This window comes from Curcuma longa, chromosome 4 (genome assembly GCF_044706935.1).
Source record: "Curcuma longa cultivar G26 ecotype Majalengka, Jawa Barat chromosome 4, ITB_CL_G26_1.1, whole genome shotgun sequence".
Taxonomy (NCBI): Eukaryota; Viridiplantae; Streptophyta; class Magnoliopsida; order Zingiberales; family Zingiberaceae; genus Curcuma; species Curcuma longa.
Window position 1 is genome coordinate 1,729,416 of NC_133864.1, and position 17,496 is coordinate 1,746,911.

The following is a 17,496-nucleotide window of genomic DNA, read 5'->3' on the forward strand; positions in this document are numbered from 1 at the left end:
GTGACAGCTACAGTGCAACAACAAATCGCTTTTGTGTTAATCATACTTCCATGGATCAATTATTAACTACGACGCACTATAGATTGATTTTTTCTATTGAAAAGATAACCTTAGAATATTAGCTGCAGAGCAACGTGTCATTCACGCTTCCCAATTTACCTTGATGATTGATGAAAATTTTTTTAGGAGTCAGGTTGGTCACTTTTAGGATTAGTCGATTTGAAGAGCTAGACACTTGGATTAATAAAAAATAGTCAAGATTTGGATGAAGAACTTAGAATATGAGTCAACACAAATATTTATTATTGTTGTACAACTTTATTTGGTTTATGCTTTTGTATATACTATCATAGTTGGCGAGATACATGACATAACTTTACAAGAGGTGATGGATGAATGTATTACATAGTTGCTCAAAGGAAAGAGAAAGTTTTTTTAGTGTTTTGAGTGAAAATGTAGCAGTTAGTGCAATTGTGCCTAAGTAGTTGAGTTTGACCATATAATTTTGATGTGTTTGAAAAAGGGCTTAAGTTAGGTTCATATTATTGTTACTAATGTAGTGTGTCAAAGTGTGCAGGTATAGGTTATTTGATATTAACATTATAGGTGCAATGAATGAAATCATATTGGGTAGAGGTAGATCACACATTTGGCAGAATAGGAAAGTTCAACATGTGTTAGTAGATGAATAAGGACCAAATGGATTAAGGGTTGATTGGATGTTTAGTAGAAGAAAAAGTCCAATAGGTGCTAAAAGATAAAGAAGTTTAATAGGTATTGAGAGATGAGGAAGATCTAGAGGTGAGGCATCTCAATAGATGAGAAGTCTCGATAGGTTAAAGGTTGATTAGATACCTGATTCATGAGAAATTCCTCGAGGTTAGATCTTTGGGCATGTTGAGTTGTGAGAGACTATGAGTGACTTGTAATTTGGGTGTTGGATAAATCTCTTATTCAGGCATAGGCTCAACTAATAAACAAGTATTTCAAGGTCAAAGTCAATGACTCAGTCGACTAATAGTCATATACAACCAATTGTTATCATAAGTCAACCAAGAAGTCAACTAAAAGCAAATTGCTCACAAATAGAAATATTCTATTTCATTTTGAGTTAACTAGATGACAATTCAATCGACTAACACATGATTAGTTGAAGGCAATTAATAAGAGATTTATTTTTTTTACAAACAATTAGGTTTTTGTTCCAAGATGAGTCGATTGTATTGGATTGTTTATGACTACTAGAGGGAGAGTGAATAGTATAATAATATAAATAAATAAATTGAGTTATCAAAGTATGAAAATCAAGTCAGATAGTATGTAGCGAGTACAATAGAGAAGTAAGCATACATAACTAATACAGTGGGATAAATGAGCATAGTGGAAATAGTAAGAATGGTATATGTGGTTAAAGCATTATGACAATTTAAAATTGTTAGGATTAAATGCTCTAGAGGAGGTGAATAGTGCTCGTTCTTTTTTCTATCATTCTTATCTATAGATTAGTACATAGAAAAATAGATAAATATAAACAAAACAAGATTATATACACCAAATTTAATGTGGTTCGGCAATCCTCCAAGGTTCATACTCCACGACTATGCCTTTGAACATGAGCACTTTCTTTTTCTTCTTTTCGGACATCTTTAAGAGGTGGAGAAACCTCTTATAGATTTATCACAAACACAAGCAAACAATAAAATAAGTTACTGATCCTTGATCGCCCTTGGAGATCCTAATGTAGAGCGCTCATTCTAAAATCTCCTAGATCGATTGGATAGCACGGAATGAGAGCATAGAATGAGTTACAAGAGAACAGAGATGATGTTATTATTTGAACCTCGAACCCTTGCCTTCCTTTTATAGCCTTTTTCAATTGTTAACGTGTCACCTATCTTGTAGCTTGAAAGTCTTCTGGGCGCCTGGACTCTTGCTAACACAGCAACTGATTTGATCTTAACTAACTTTTAGATCTTGACATCCTTCTTTTTTAGGAATTTGTTTTTCCTCATTATCCTCTTAACAAAGTGTGTCATCTCACTTGAAGAATCACTTTTTCTTTCATGTTTTGATTTTGAGGATGATGTAGTTTCTTCCTTCTTTTTCACTTTCACTCTTGTGTTCCAATTTTGAGGATGATGTAGGTTCTTCCTTCTTTTTAGATTTCTTCTTTCCTACAATCAATGTTGTATTCTTCTATTTTGACTCAAGTTAGCTTACTCATGTAGCTCAATTTCACAAAAGGCTACGTCGATGACACCTCATAATAGTTTAAAAAGGTGAAGCCAAAAGTAAGGAGAGCAAGCATGCAGCTTTCATGGTATTATATGAAGGAGTTGAGAGATCGGGCAAAGAAGAAAGATCTTGTAGATATGAATCTTCAAGTGAGAATGAGGTATATGTTGGGACCAATTAGTGAGATGGTAGGATATGCTAGAAGGGGTGAATAACAATTATACCTACAAATGTGAATTATAACTACTCATGTTAATGTTTAGCAAGGTTACATATGACTTAGTGTAGCAAAATAAAAAAAAACATGCAAGCATACCAAATGATAATATGGGTGTTTATGTGATTCAAAACTTTGGTTTCTCCATGGCCTATGACTCATTAATGAGTCATTTCCAAAAAGCAAATATTTTTCTCCTTCTCAGTAAAATACTAGAGGTGGAGAAACCTCTTATACCATTAATAATTGTAATCACTTAGAAGATCAGAGAGGTACATTTATAATTTTTATTGGTGTAGATAATTGAACCTGTGTTTTGATGATGATAAAGGATTTATTGTTAAGCCTTGAGATTTGATGTGTGTGTTGAGTGTACAAGTCACTAAACAGAAAAAGTTCTAGTGGGTTAGGATGATCAAACACTAGGCAGGGAAGTCTTAGTGGATCAAGTAGACTAGACATAGGCAAAGGAAGACCAGATTGGTTGATGATCTGGACATTTGGAAGAGCATAATTTGTGGGTCAGCAAGACCGGACATCAAATAGAAGAAAGCCCTAGTGGATTGATCAAACACTAAGCAGAGGAAGTCCAAATGAGTCAGCAGGATCAGACATTTGAAATCTAAGAAAAGCAAGGTATAGAAGGCTATGATGAGCATCTTTGCCTTGGGATGGGGGTAATTTTACATCTGGGCGTTGATCCGACCAAGAAACCAACATGTGTTTCAAAGTCGAGTTCAGACATTTTTTACTATCAATTAGAACATGCATTTTACTTATTAATATTTCTATTTATGCAAACTTTGTTTTGCAGAACTACTTCTATTATGTGTTATGCTAACTCTATTTTGCAAGAGTTACACTTTCGGTCGATCGAACAAGAGAGTTCAGTCAATCGATGTCGTGGCAAACTAAGCCAACATGGCATCAGATGATTGGAGCATGCTGCATGGAAGAAGATAAGATCGAAGGCAAGATGGACGATGACCAAACATGGATCCAATCAGCAGATCGAGCGGGATGTCGAATAGACCTTGGATGGAAAGTTTATGATCAGTCTACCATTCCTGTTCATCGGGTGATCAAAAATACATCCAATCAAAGGATTGAGTGGGATGTTTATTTGATCCACAAATGAACCTGGATAGAAAGATAACATAAATCTTTATCGATCGATCGAACCTATTGAACATCATATTGAGTAGGATCATATCTTTATCAGTCTATCAAAAAAGGTTTATCAGTTGATCAAAAAAACCTATAAAAGAACCATGAGCTAGAGACTGATTGAAAAGCAATCCTCAAAGCATTCACATATTCTTTCTCAAGCTATGCTCCTTTGCATTCAAAGCAACTACAAGTCCAAATCCATCAAGCTTTGAAATTCTGTTCATTTGGATTTTGGTAACCTTTATTTTTTTGCATTTCATTTCTAGAGATACAATAACTCTTTACCATAATCTCATTGAATTGTAAAAGGTTTCTTTGCCTTTTAAATATTTTTGATAAAAAGAAGATTCAGAGTTGATTTTCAAGAAGCGATCCACCTGGTAGATCGTAGTTCTTGAAATAGCAATCCTAGGGGATTGTAAACCAAGTAAATCTTTTATCTTGTGCCACCTATTTTCTATTCTTTTATTCTACTGCATTCTGATTTCATATTTTGAAAAAGAAAATAATTTTAAAAATATAAGTGATATTCACCCCCTTTATTGCTATTTTCGATCCTACAATTGATATCAAGTCAGGATGCTCTAAATTGATTTAATCATCATTCGAGTATTCAATTTAAAAAAAACCATCTTATTTCTTTTGGTTTTTATTTCTTTAATTTTTTTGTGTGTGCTACTTACCCAAGATCGTAAAAAGTATTGGAGAAATTGTGTATCAAAATCAATTATTTATAAGAAATGACCCATCAAGTGGGATACATCACAGTATGTCCTCCCCTATTCGACAGAAGTGACTTTGACTACTGGAAAGGGCAAATGGAGTATTTTTTAAAGACACAAATTGAGATGTTGTTCATAGTGAAAAGAGAGTTCATACTACTAGTCGACGAGCATGGAGAACCCTCGGAATGGGAGAAATGGACCTCGGACGTCAAGAAGAAGGTCGAAGTTGATGCCAAGGTTATGACTCTATAGTGAAGTGTAACCAAGGAACAACTCAATTGAGTTAGTCCATTCAACAGTGCCAAGTTACAATTAATAAAGCGTTACCAAAGGCTAAGCAGAGGCAGTTTCGCAGTGTCATTGCATCTTTGAAGCTTGAGCATGTCGTCTCAGAGACTTGGATTCGTAAAGAAGCACTTGGACGATTGAGGAAAGAGTTATCTTGAAGTATTGGTCGATCCCTACTTTTATAAGGTAGTTCGGGCGCCTAGACCACCTCTAAGCGCTTGGATCACTGATGTGGTAGCATCTGGACGAAGCTTTATCCTCGTCAAACTTTATCTATTCCCAGGTGGCTGGAAGCTTATATGTACCATCCATATAGTGCATGCCAACTCATCTTGCTCATTGAAAATTGCCCTTTCAGGTGCTTGGAGCACATCCGAGTGCCCAGACCACTCTAGGTGCTCGAAGCTCCATCTAGGGCGATCAGAATCAGTGATTCCGGCCAACTTCCGATTTGAGTTTGTGCATCATAGAGTTAGCACAAACATAATATAACGAGTATGAATGATAGCTTTCTAGCAATCGGGTCTCAACTTTTGATCTCCCATAAAACTTTAAATTGGATCGACGTCTACTGCTCTCTTTTCGAGAGCACATCCTTACTACTCCCCTCAGGAGAGTTTATTTGATGTCAAATCTTGATCCACCCAATTTGTTTTGACTTTTGCTCAGCTAATCTTGACTCTCGGGACTTTCGCTAGACCTCTAGTCTCCTCGACCCCATCTAAGCTTCCTCCTATTTAGACTAGGATTTAGATCTTGTTAGGTTTAGCTAGTTTGACTCATTTTGATTTGTCTGATATTGACTCATTTTGACTACTTCATATGTTGTACTTAGCTTATTTGTTTAGATGTTCTATTATTCACTTTGACTTGACTTCATTTGATTTCAAAGCTACTTACCTACTTGAGTTTTAATCCTTTTTGATTTCTAGTTTATTCTGCCTTCTTAAGCTTACTTGGGTTTTTACTTGAGCTCATTACTTATTTGATTTTACTTAAGCTCATTGCTTTTTCAAACTCATATATAAGAATTTTACTTAAAGATTCAAATTACTCATTTAAATGTTTTCCTAATTATTCACTTATCCAGAGTCATTTTATTTAGCACTTAACATGCCCACTTGCTTTGTTCAAATGTTTTAAGTATGTTCACTTACTCATTCAAGTTAATATTTGCTTATTCTATTAGTATTTATATTGCTTATTCAATTTATCTTTAAGTCGGTCATGTATCTTACTTAGAACTTGTTTACCTCTACTTACATGACCATTTAAAAGTCTATTAATTATTTAAGTTATGTTAAGATAATTATCATTTAAGCCTAAGTTATTAAGCCTAAGTTATTAAGTCTTGCCTTGATTAAAGTCTAATGCTTACATGCTTGATTAATTCTTCAACTTGGTTTGACTTATATGAATTCGTATTAACTTGTAGTGACTTTTAGTTGAATAATTTTGACTTGTATAGAATATGTTTGAGCTTATTTATATCACTTGCAATCTTATGTTGACTACTCTATTTGTAAATCCTACTTAGTTTTAACTTTTACTTGATTTATTCTTAGTTATACTTGTCTCACTTGCATAAAAATTAAATACAAACATTGACCAAAATAATTTTCATTTCAGAATGTTTTATTTACATTGATAGCTAGGATTCTTGTATACATCCCAACAACATTATTCACTCCACCTCTAGCATTAAGTTCGATCCTACATAGACCCGACCATGGGCCGGATCAAGCCCGGACCCGGCCGGGACTCGGCCCGGACCCGGCCCGGGTCAACGTGTCGGTTGGCCCGTTGACCCGGTTAGCCGGGCCAAACTGGAACCGGCCCGGTAGGATGTCGGGCCGGTTACGGTTCAAGCCTTTTGGAACCGGCGGACTGCCGGTTAACCGGTGGGTTGAACTGGCGGTTCAATCGTTTAATTTTTTTTTTGGTGTTTCCCGTTGGAATCGACGGTTCCAACGGCTCTGAACCGCCGATTAACCGGTCGGTTCAGAGCCGTTTGAGCCCTTTTTTTTATTTTTTTTATTTTTTTCCAACGGTTAGGATCATTTGACCATTTTTTGATCAATGGCTATGGTTTAATATCCGTTATGATCCAAATTCTATAAATAGGGAGTTCATTTCATCATTTTCACACACTTTCTCTACTCTCTAATTCTCATTCTCAACTTCGCAAGTTCGCGTTCTCTAATCTCTACGCGTTTCCGAGTTCTGACTCCATCTTTCGACTACAATGGAAGGAGGCCGCGGTGGAAGTTCTTCACATCGATCTCAGAGGGAAAAAGAAATAGCGCACGAGGATCCCATTCCCAACATTCAATCCACCGATGATGAGATCGAGGCCCAACACCTTCCGACGCCCGAAACACAAGGAAGTACTAAAGCAATTACTTCTAAGGTTCGGGATAATCCTCCTCTAAAATCTTCTATTTTCACTAAATATTTTGAGAAAGTCACTCTTCCATCGGGAGAAATGCGTGCAAAATACAAGTTCCAAGCCGGCGGCGGCTATGGATCGTTAAAACGACATGTAGAAACGAAGCACCCGACGGAATATGGACTCGACTTTTCTCAAACACAATTATCTAGATTTTCTAGCGGTAGTAGTACTGATTTCGGTTTATTTTTATATTCTGATAATAAATTAAGAGAATCATTAGCTAAATTTGTTTCCGTAGAACATCTTTCTTTTAGTTTTGGATCTAAATGCACATTTGAAAATTTTTGTAAAGAATCTCTTAATCTATCTGCTAAACGTGTTCCTAGGACTATACTTACTCGTACAATTAAAAAAATAGTAAAATAAGGAAAAAAGAATTTAATTGATGAATTTAGTAAATTAAATAATAAAGTTTCTTTATGTGTCGATATTTGGAGTGATCATTGGCAAACTCATTCTTACATGGGTGTAACTTGTCATTGGATTGATAGCTCTTGGATCCTCCAAAAAAGGTTAATAGCTTATAGAGTTTTTGATGAATCACATACTGCCCATAACATTGCACAATTATTATGTTTAATTTTAGAAGAATATGGATTAACTCATAAAATATTTTCAATATCATTAGATAATGCTAGTTCTAATACCGCTTCTATAGATGAACTAAAATTTGTTTGCCAACCTGTTATTGGTGGTTTATTTTTTCATATTCGTTGTGTATGTCATGTTTTAAATTTATGTGTTCAAGATGGATTAAGACTTTTAGAAAATTATATTAAACCAATTAGAATCGCAATTTCATATTTATGGTCTCATCCATCTATGATGAAACAATGGGGTAGATTTTGTAAAGCTAATGGAATGAGACCTAAAAAATTTCCACGTGATGTACCAACACGTTGGAATTCCACATATCAATTATTACAAGATTCATTTCAATATAAAGATTTATTATGTTTATTTTTTACAGAAAATAGTAATACTAATATATATTTATTTTCACAACAATGGAATATTTGTAGTAATATTTGTGAAATTTTAAAAGTATTTAATGATGCAACCGAACAACTTTCCGGTGTTTATTATCCCACTGCTCATTTAGTTTTAGTGAATTTTTGTAGTATAGTATTAATTTTAAATGAACATATCAATAATGAAGCTTTAACTTCTTGTATATTAGCTATGAAAACTAAATGGGAAAAATATTTTTATTTAATTCCTGAAATTTATTTAGTTGCATTTGCTTTAGATCCTAGATTTAAATTAGAAGTTTTACAAGAAATGCTAACTTTATACTATGACGCTTTAATTCCTGTTAAAGATCCTTCTTCTCCTGATCCAGCTAGTATTATATATATTATTAGAAATTATTTATGTGATATTTATAATCAATATTATGTGAAATATGGAATACAAACTAATATTTCTGAAACACAACAACAAACTATTAGTACTAATTTAAAACTTTCAAAAGCACAACTTTTATTAAAAGAACGGACGAAACGTCCACGAGGATCCTCAAGTTCCACACAGGAACTTGAGAATTATTTTACCACTTCTTTTGATTTTAATGAAGCAGATAGTGAAGATTTCGATATTTTAAAGTGGTGGTCACAGAAGGCTCAAAGCTTTCCCGTTCTCTCCGTAATTGCCAAAGAAATTTTAGCATGTCCAGTGTCAACTGTTGCTGTGGAGCAGACATTCAGTGCCGGCGGCAACATATTAGATGAACGGCGATCAACTATGTCTCCCGACTCATTGGAAGCCCAAGCATTACTCGACGATTGGACCAGAGCCGAGAAAAGAATCCAAGGAATGCAACTTTCAGAAGACGAAGCCGAAGAATTTGATACGGAAGGAACGAATACAACGGGAGGAACGGGAGGAAATGGAAGTGAGTGATGTAAAAGGGTGAAAATGTAAAAGAACTACGTGGGCTTTGATTCCCCTATACCCTAAGGGGATACGTAGGCAACTTAATAAGTGCAAGCCCTTTTTTTAATAAATTTTAAATTTTAAATTTTAAAATTTTTAATATAATAATCTCGAACCGTCGCGAACCGTGAACCGGCGGTTCCGAACCGTGAACCGGCGGTTCCGAACCGTGAACCGTAACCGTCTTGGGCGGTTAAGGTTAAGGGTCGACCTGCCATGAACCGTCGAACCGGCGGTTCCGAACCGTCGAACCGTCGGTTCTGAACCGTGGTCGGGTCTACATAATACCCTACAAAAGCGCACACTTGCAGATGCCTCCCATGCCACCTATCTGTCATACTTAGGCATGACCTCTTGCGGTTATATGTATGTATGATCTCTTACGTACTTGCATTTATAAATACATAAGTATCCATCGGAATGGAAATAAAATCTAACATATGCTAATACTTTCTGCATTCTCGTTACTTTTGCTGCAGTTACTTAAGATTGGAGAGAAAATTTATATATTCCATAATAAGTATTAAGAGGAATAATAAAAAGATTAGAATTCTGAATAAATATTTTAAGGATTGATTTTTGAATATACATATCTTTAAATTTACCTAGTATGCAAGTCAAGGAAAAGTCATTTACTTTTAATATTAATAGGATGAGCTGCATACCTATTAAAATATATATATAAAGAGAGAGAAATACGACGGGTATTTATGTGACCGTGCGCGACACCCCCGGCCCCCAGCCACTGCCGCCGCAGTCGCTTCGCCGTCCGACCACCGCCGGCCGCCAGACCGAGCCCAGTCGACGTGCCACTCACCGGCGCGCCAATCGACACCGGATTCCGGCCGGATTGTGGCCGGAATCCGACCGAATTCGGTCGGAAACCGCCGAACCAGCACGCAGGCCACTGAGCCACGGACTTTAGCGCATCCGTCAGTGGAATTTTTCTGGATTAAAAAACTGACTCCTACGGCAAAACTCCCTGTCAAAGGGACCCTGGAGCCGCCGGCTATGATATTTTTCTGGATGAAGAAGTATCCATACCAGCAAGAATGCAAACATTGGCACGAACAGGAATTCCGATAGAATTTTCTAATAAAATTTATGCAACGTTAGCACCAAGATCTGGAGCAGCTCTGAAGTTAATGCTGGGCATTGGTGCTGGAGTTATTGACTCTGACTTCCGGAGAAAAATACGTATTCTAATTTTAAACCATTCTCATACAATAATATCTTTGGAGAAAGGTTCATGTGTGGCGCAGGTTATTCTGGAAAGAATTATTACACCCCTAGTCACTGAAGTAATGACATTGGAAACAACAGCACAAGGGAATGGTTGCTTTGGCTCAACTGAAGGCTATCAAGGGTCAATATCACAAGTAATTGATATGCATCCATCCCTCCATAACACAGGAATTCTCTTTTGCAGCACCAGTAAGGTCTTTAATCAACAAACTCTACAATATGGAAATCATACTTCCATATACCAGGTATCCAAGATACAAAAATCAGAGCAATATTGGATACTGGAGCAACTACATGTTGTATTTGTAAAAAGGCTTTACCTGAAGCAGCATTTGAGCCTATTAATTATAAAATAACTTTCTCAGGAATCAATTCCCAACAAGAAACATCAATGAAAGTAAAGAATGGGCTTATGTCTATTGGGGTTCATAAATTCAGGATACCCTTCACCTACCAGCTGAATATGAATCTGAAGGATGGAATTCAAATGTTGCTAGGATGTAACTTTATTAAGTCTATGGCTGGAGGACTTCGAATAGAAGGAACTGAGGTAACTTTCTATAAAGAAATTACCACTATCAACACTACACCTGAAGTACAGGTTTCAGCTTATGCTATTCCGGAACTTGAAATGGAGGAAGAGGATGTAATCAACCTGAATCTGAATGTGCAAAATCAAGCCTTAATTGGTACGGACTTTCAAAATGCATTTTGCACCATTAATGCAAAGGTTGAAGGAAGCAGGCTTTATTGGGGAAAATCCATTACAACACTGGTCAAAAAATAAGGTAATCTGTACCTTAGACATTATTAATCCTGATTTAACCATACAGGATAAACCTTTGAAAGCACATCACACCAGCAATGGAAGCGTCATTCAAGGCCCATGTTGATATTCTTTTAAAGCTCAAGGTAATACGCCCAAGTAATAGTCGGCACCGTACTATGGCTTTCATTGTCCAATCTGGTACCACTATAGATCCTATTACTGGTCAAGAATAGAAAGGGGAAGGAACGACTGGTTTTCAATTATAAGACTCTGAATGACAATACCCATAAAGACCAGTATTCCTTGCCAGGCATTAATTTGATTCTGAAGAAGATTGGTGGTAGCCGAATATTTTCAAAATTTGACCTGAAATTTGGTTTTCATCAGGTCATGATGAATCCTGAATTTGTGCCTTGGACTACTTTTCTGGTTCCTCAAGGATTATTTGAATGGTTAGTTATGTCATTTGGTTTGAAGAACGCCCCTGCTATCTTCCAACGGAAGATGGATAATTGTTTTAAGGGGTGTGAAGATTTCTTAGTCGTCTATATTGACGACATACTGGTTTTCTCTCCCTCTGAAGAAATGCATATACAACATTTAACCCAGACACTGGATATTTGTCAGAAGGAAGGGCTTATACTCTCTCCTACAAAGATGAAAATTGCTCAGCCAGAGATAGAATTTCTTGGTGCTGTTGTGGGCAACAGAAAGATTAAAATGCAACAGCATATTATAAAAAAGATACTGGACTTTGATGAAGGGAAGTTACAAACCCTAAAGGGATTAAGATCTTGGTTGGGTATTGTAAACTATGCAAGATCTCATATTAAGAATCTGAGTCAGTTATTGGGACCATTATATTCAAAGACATCTCCGCATGGTGATAGATGTTTTAAAAACTCAGATTGGGAAATAGTAAAAAAAATCCGAGCGATAGTGAAGAATCTGCCTGATCTTGAATTACCACCACCTGATGCATATATTATTATTGAAACTGATGGATGCATGGAAGGATGGGGTGGAGTTTGCAAATGGAAAAAATCAAAATTTGACCCAAGAAGTTCTGAGCAGATTTGTGCATATGCTAGCGGAAAATTCCCAGTCATCAAGTCCACAATAGATGCTGAGATCTATGCATGTATGGAGGCCCTTTCAGCCATGAAGATACATTATCTGGATAAAAAGGAGATAACATTGAGGACGGATTGCCATGCGATAATCAAATTCTTCAACAAAACGGTCCAGAATAAACCATCTCGGGTAAGGTGGATTTCATTTTTAGACTACATGACAGGTACTGGAGTAGAAATCAAGCTGGAGCACATTGATGGAGCTAACAATGAGCTGGCCGATGCATTATCAAGATTGGTCCATCACCTGACAATAGTCGTATCAATTCCAGAGGACCAAGTGGTCTTATTCCATCAAATCGAAGGGTCCATAGAAGAGGTGGCCAAAGCACCAAAGGAGATAAAGGAATGCCTAGGACATACATTATTGTCCTTGATTCCTGCTTTATCTGTCATCTAGCACAAAAGCCAGATTCCCTGTAAATAAAGTTGTTTAAAGGTTTGTGATCAAAAGGAACTGAGCCTCGGGAGCCGTTCTTTTTGAAGTGTAGTATTTGTAATCAGGGGGTGCGGCACCTGGTTTTGCCAGCTACCCCCAATAATAGTTGTCTGGAGCATCTGTAAAAGGAGATATGAAAAGATGCGATGGGGCCTAAAACGTGCACCCGGTCTTTCATGTCTACCTTCACTCGCTCCTATAAAAGCAACCAAGTGTTAAGCTTAGCAAAGACAGACGAAAAATATCCGGAGTCTTACTAAGAGTCTTAGTTAAAGCCAAGTTTGAGTCTCTGAGTTCAAGAGCTTTTAATAGCCCATACTCTGAAGGTCCTGTAAAAATCCTTTATTCCAGTATGAAAGTTTTATTTGGTATCAGAGCTTGGTTTCAATATGTTTCTTGGCTAAACCTTAAAGATATTCTAGGAAGGCTTCCAATGAGGTAATGATTTCCAATCTCAAAGTTGTTTATGAATTTTTTAAAGGCATTTGAGGCATAAGATTTATTAATCACTTGTTTTCATAAACCCTATATGGAGTCGGTACTATGTTTTAGTAAGGTAGGAAATGGCCAGGGAGCCAAAAGAACCTGAACAAAATAGTGCTGATAGCTTGAAGGGTGCATGAAGCATGTTAATTAATAAAAAGAATGCTTTTGAATGTCGGAAAGATTTGAAAGAACAATTACAGAATGGTATCAGAACTCTAGGACAGCTAACCTAGAGTATCTTAATCTAGAAACTAAAGTTACAGTAAAAGGACTTTTTCATAATTTAGACGTGTTATATGATCGCCTATCATTACATGCTTATGTTTCAAACAAGGAATTTCATATCTTGCTTGAATCCCTAAAACAAAATCATATAGAAGTTACTGAATCCTTGAAAGAAGTTTTGAAAATTCAAAGAAGATTGCAGGAAGCTGTTGCAGATTTACAAAAGGACTACTATTAAGCAAGCCACTGACAGTCTTGGATATCAAAATCTGGTGCTGGAAATTTCTAAACAACCTAAATTGATAGAAGAGCAAGCAATCGGGCCTGATTGAAGAGGTTAAACTCGCAAGTAAGAAAGGAGGAAGTAATGCAAGAAGTCAAAAGGCGTGTTTCATGAGTGCAACTCCACCGCCTGGAGCAGCTCCCCCTTCAACCCTTTCTGAGGACTATGACAAGGCTCTACAAGTTACTCAAAAAATCAGTGCACCAGCAGTCGGTTTTGTGGTAGCAGGTCATGCCACAAATAGTGACATAAACAGACAAAATAATACGATAATCGAGCTTTTGTTAGCAATAAACAATAAGCTTGATTTACTTTTGAAAAACCCAACTGTTCGTGATACTTCTGTACAGGTTGCAGACCTTGCTAAACAATTGCAAGGACTCTCGCTTGGAGCTAAAGCAGTCTCCAAGAAGCAAGAACCCTTCTTTGTCTATAGAGATCCATTGAAGATCTTAAAAGAAGAAAAAGAAAAACTCAAGAAAGCATCTGAAGATGGCAGTCAGAGCTAGACCCTCTATTACGGAACGAACAACCACGGATGCCCTACAACCAGTAACTTCAGCACAAGAAGACCAGATCCGTGATTATCGAAGAATGGCGCGGCTAAGATATCAAGCGCAACGAAGGCTGCCTGAGCCAGGAATGGCCCCAGAACCCTAGAAAGCCAGCTCAATCCTGAAGCTGAGCTAGAATTATCACAAAGAAGACGTGCATCACTTGTACCTACAGAGACATTATATAGCGCGAACTGGTCTGAAGCTCGACATAGGGTTTATCAACATTATTCGGAAGCAAGACTACTAGTAACAAAAGGACAGTAGAACTTACCTTTGATTAATCAAGAAAGTTATGCTATACTAAGAAGAGAATGTATGCAGATTATTCATTTAGGGTTAGTAATGATCAGAATACATGCTCTACATCGCAAGAATGCAGGCACCAATGCCCTAGTTGTCCTCAGGGACACAAGATGGAGAGCTGATTATTCGATCATTAGAATGATGGAAATTGACCTTTCGGGAGGTACGCAACTGGTTTATATAGCTCCCAATATTCTAATCAGTGTGGAGGATTTCTTCCACCACATTGAGTTAGCCATTCAAACACATGGATATGAACAGTGGAATTCCACAGAAAGTAATTTATTAATCACAAGAGGACTAATTGCAAGGCTAACGAACACCAGCCATGCTGGGTTTCGTTATAATATTCAAAATGTAGCAGATTATTTAGCCAGCAACAAAATTCGTGTGGTATCAGCCGCACCCCGTACAACACTAGAACTACAAGGAATGCGATGGATCCTGCAACCACCAACTGTACCCCAGATCCGCAATCCGGAAGCGGTAAGAACAATAACTTTACTAGATGGGTCAATATCTTTGGCTTTCTCGGGATATCATTCTACAGGAAATCCCAGACCCCGAAGAATGAATGAATTTGATGTTGAAGATCCTAGTGAAACCGCCCAAGAAGAAGAATTTGCAGCCCCCTTATTTGAAGAAATACTTGATATTCCTGAAGTAAAAAGTACATGAGATTCTGAAGCATGATTTTCTACAAATCAACACAAGATAGTCCTTGGTCCAAATAAATTAATGGCTTCACTAGGGGAACCTAGTGGAAAATTTGATTATTATGTGGACTATTCAATACCACAAATTGTTAACATCCCTATCATTCCAACAGGATGGGATGATGATGAACCCAAAGACCCAGAAGAATATCTAGTAACATTTCAACAAAAAATTCCTATTATTCCAGAAGGTTGGGAATATGATGAGGTGCCAAGAAACAAGAAAGAACCAGAAGTGAACCTCAACAAACCGGTGTCTCAACCAAAAATACCTCCAGAAGGATGGGAGTATGATGATGAAACAAATAAAAGACCAGAATCCTCAACACCACAACAAAAAAGGAAGTTTCCTTGTTATGGATGGATAAGCGAAAGTGATGAAGACGAGGAGGAGTGTGCTCTTCTTAGCATATAGGAAGATACACCCTGGGAAGATGATCCTGAGTGAGATCTGGATGAATTACCAATGCCAGATTCTCAAAATTCTCAAGTTATATATGAAGAAGAAGAAGATGAAGACCTAGGTGTTCATTTCCTTGGTCTTACTGAACAAGAAATGGAGTACCCTATCTTCATACAAGAAAATGAAGAACTTCAACCTTATTTGCAGCAAGATTCCCAGCAGTATCAACAACCACCAAATTGGGAAGACACAGACATAGATTCAAAAGCATATTGGCAGCAAGTGGTAGAACATGTGGAACAGATAGAGGCACAACTTCAAGGAACACTGCCTCAACACCACATAATTCCTAAGGAAAATGGGTACTATAATCCAATTCCTCAGGAATCATTAATTATTGAAGACTTCCTGCTGCAACAAATAGAAGAAGCCTCTTATTCACACTGAAGAAGAGGTAACCCTACATAATCAATTTGATGATTTATCTATCCAAGAAACACATGTGGATGATCCCCCAGAACAGGAGGAGGTGGCTCATGTCACTACACAAGCTGAAATCATGGAACAGATGGAAAGGATGGAATATCCAATAATGCGCTCTTTAATGGCTACTGAACGAGCTTTATCTTCATCAACAATCTCAACCTACAATCTACCAACAGAACCATTGATGGGGCAAATCAATTATTCCCCAGCTCAATCATCATAATCTCCATATGAAGCACCACGGGGTCTCAATGGCAAGGTAATTTCAAAGGTAGACGTACATACCAACAACCCTGGACTTTACCTTCAGCACAACAAACAACTGGAGCTATTCTAGTACTCCCAGATGATATTGGACAGTATGCAGATGTGATTTCACGATGGGAATCTATTACTAATAATTTGGTAAATGAAAGAACCTGGATAGATAATAAGCAGAAAGTTTAATTTATTGAAAATCTCCTTGGTGAAATAGAGAAGAAGATGTGGATTCAATGGCGCATGGTGTTTTCTAGAGAATATGAAGAGCTGGTCCAAATGGCTGGAGAAACACAAAATATTCTGTCAGCCATTAGAAGGTCAATTCTCCTAGAAGATCCATATCAAGGCTATATATATATATATCCTACGTGATTTATCCTGCGCAACTCGTGCACGACACCTCTGAACCTCCGATCCACTATCGCTGCCGTCGCCCTCACTGTGCCGTCCAGCCACCGTCGCCCGCCACCTCGGGCGCGATCGACGTACTGCCCGTCGGTGCTCTGTCCGACAGCGAATTCCGGTCGGAATCCGACGAATTTGATCGAAAACACGACCGACAGTGTCGAACATCGGATTCCGACCAAATCGCGGCCGGAGACCGACTGAGGAAGGACCGACATCACCTTCCTCGGTTGGTCTCCGATCGCGATTTAGCCAGAATCCGATCGCAATTTGGTCGGAATCCGGTGCGTGCCACTATCGACCGCGTTTCCAACCAAATCGCTATCAGAATCCGCCATCGAACGGAGCGCCAGCGAACGGTGCGTCGATCGCATCCGAGGCGGCAGGTGGCGGTGGTTGGACGGGACGGCGGTGGCGGCGGTGGATCGGAGGTGTCACGCATGGGTCGCGCGGGATAAGTCGCGTAGGATATCAAATTTTCTATATATATATATATATATATATATATATATCAGCGGTTGAAAATCTACAAGGAGTAGAATGGACGGTCCGAGATTCGTCTCTACTCGCCCTGATTCAGTGTGTGTGCCTGTGCAATTGTTTTGAGGCCGTTTCGTAACTGGCCTTGTGATTAGAGGAAATCGTGGGTCCCACATCTTGTCTTCAATGATAATGGAAGTGATTGACTGTGTAATCAAATCAGGTGTACTCCCGTTTTATTATTTATTCCTTTTTCTACTGCCGCTTCTTTCGTTCTCTTCCA

At 37.8% G+C, this 17,496-nt stretch overlaps 1 pseudogene; it reads left to right on the top strand.

The window, feature by feature from the left end:
• Positions 1 to 14,474: 14,474 nt before the first annotated feature.
• LOC141826343 (uncharacterized) lies at positions 14,475 to 16,659 on the top strand (annotated as a pseudogene).
• Positions 16,660 to 17,496: the final 837 nt, after the last annotated feature.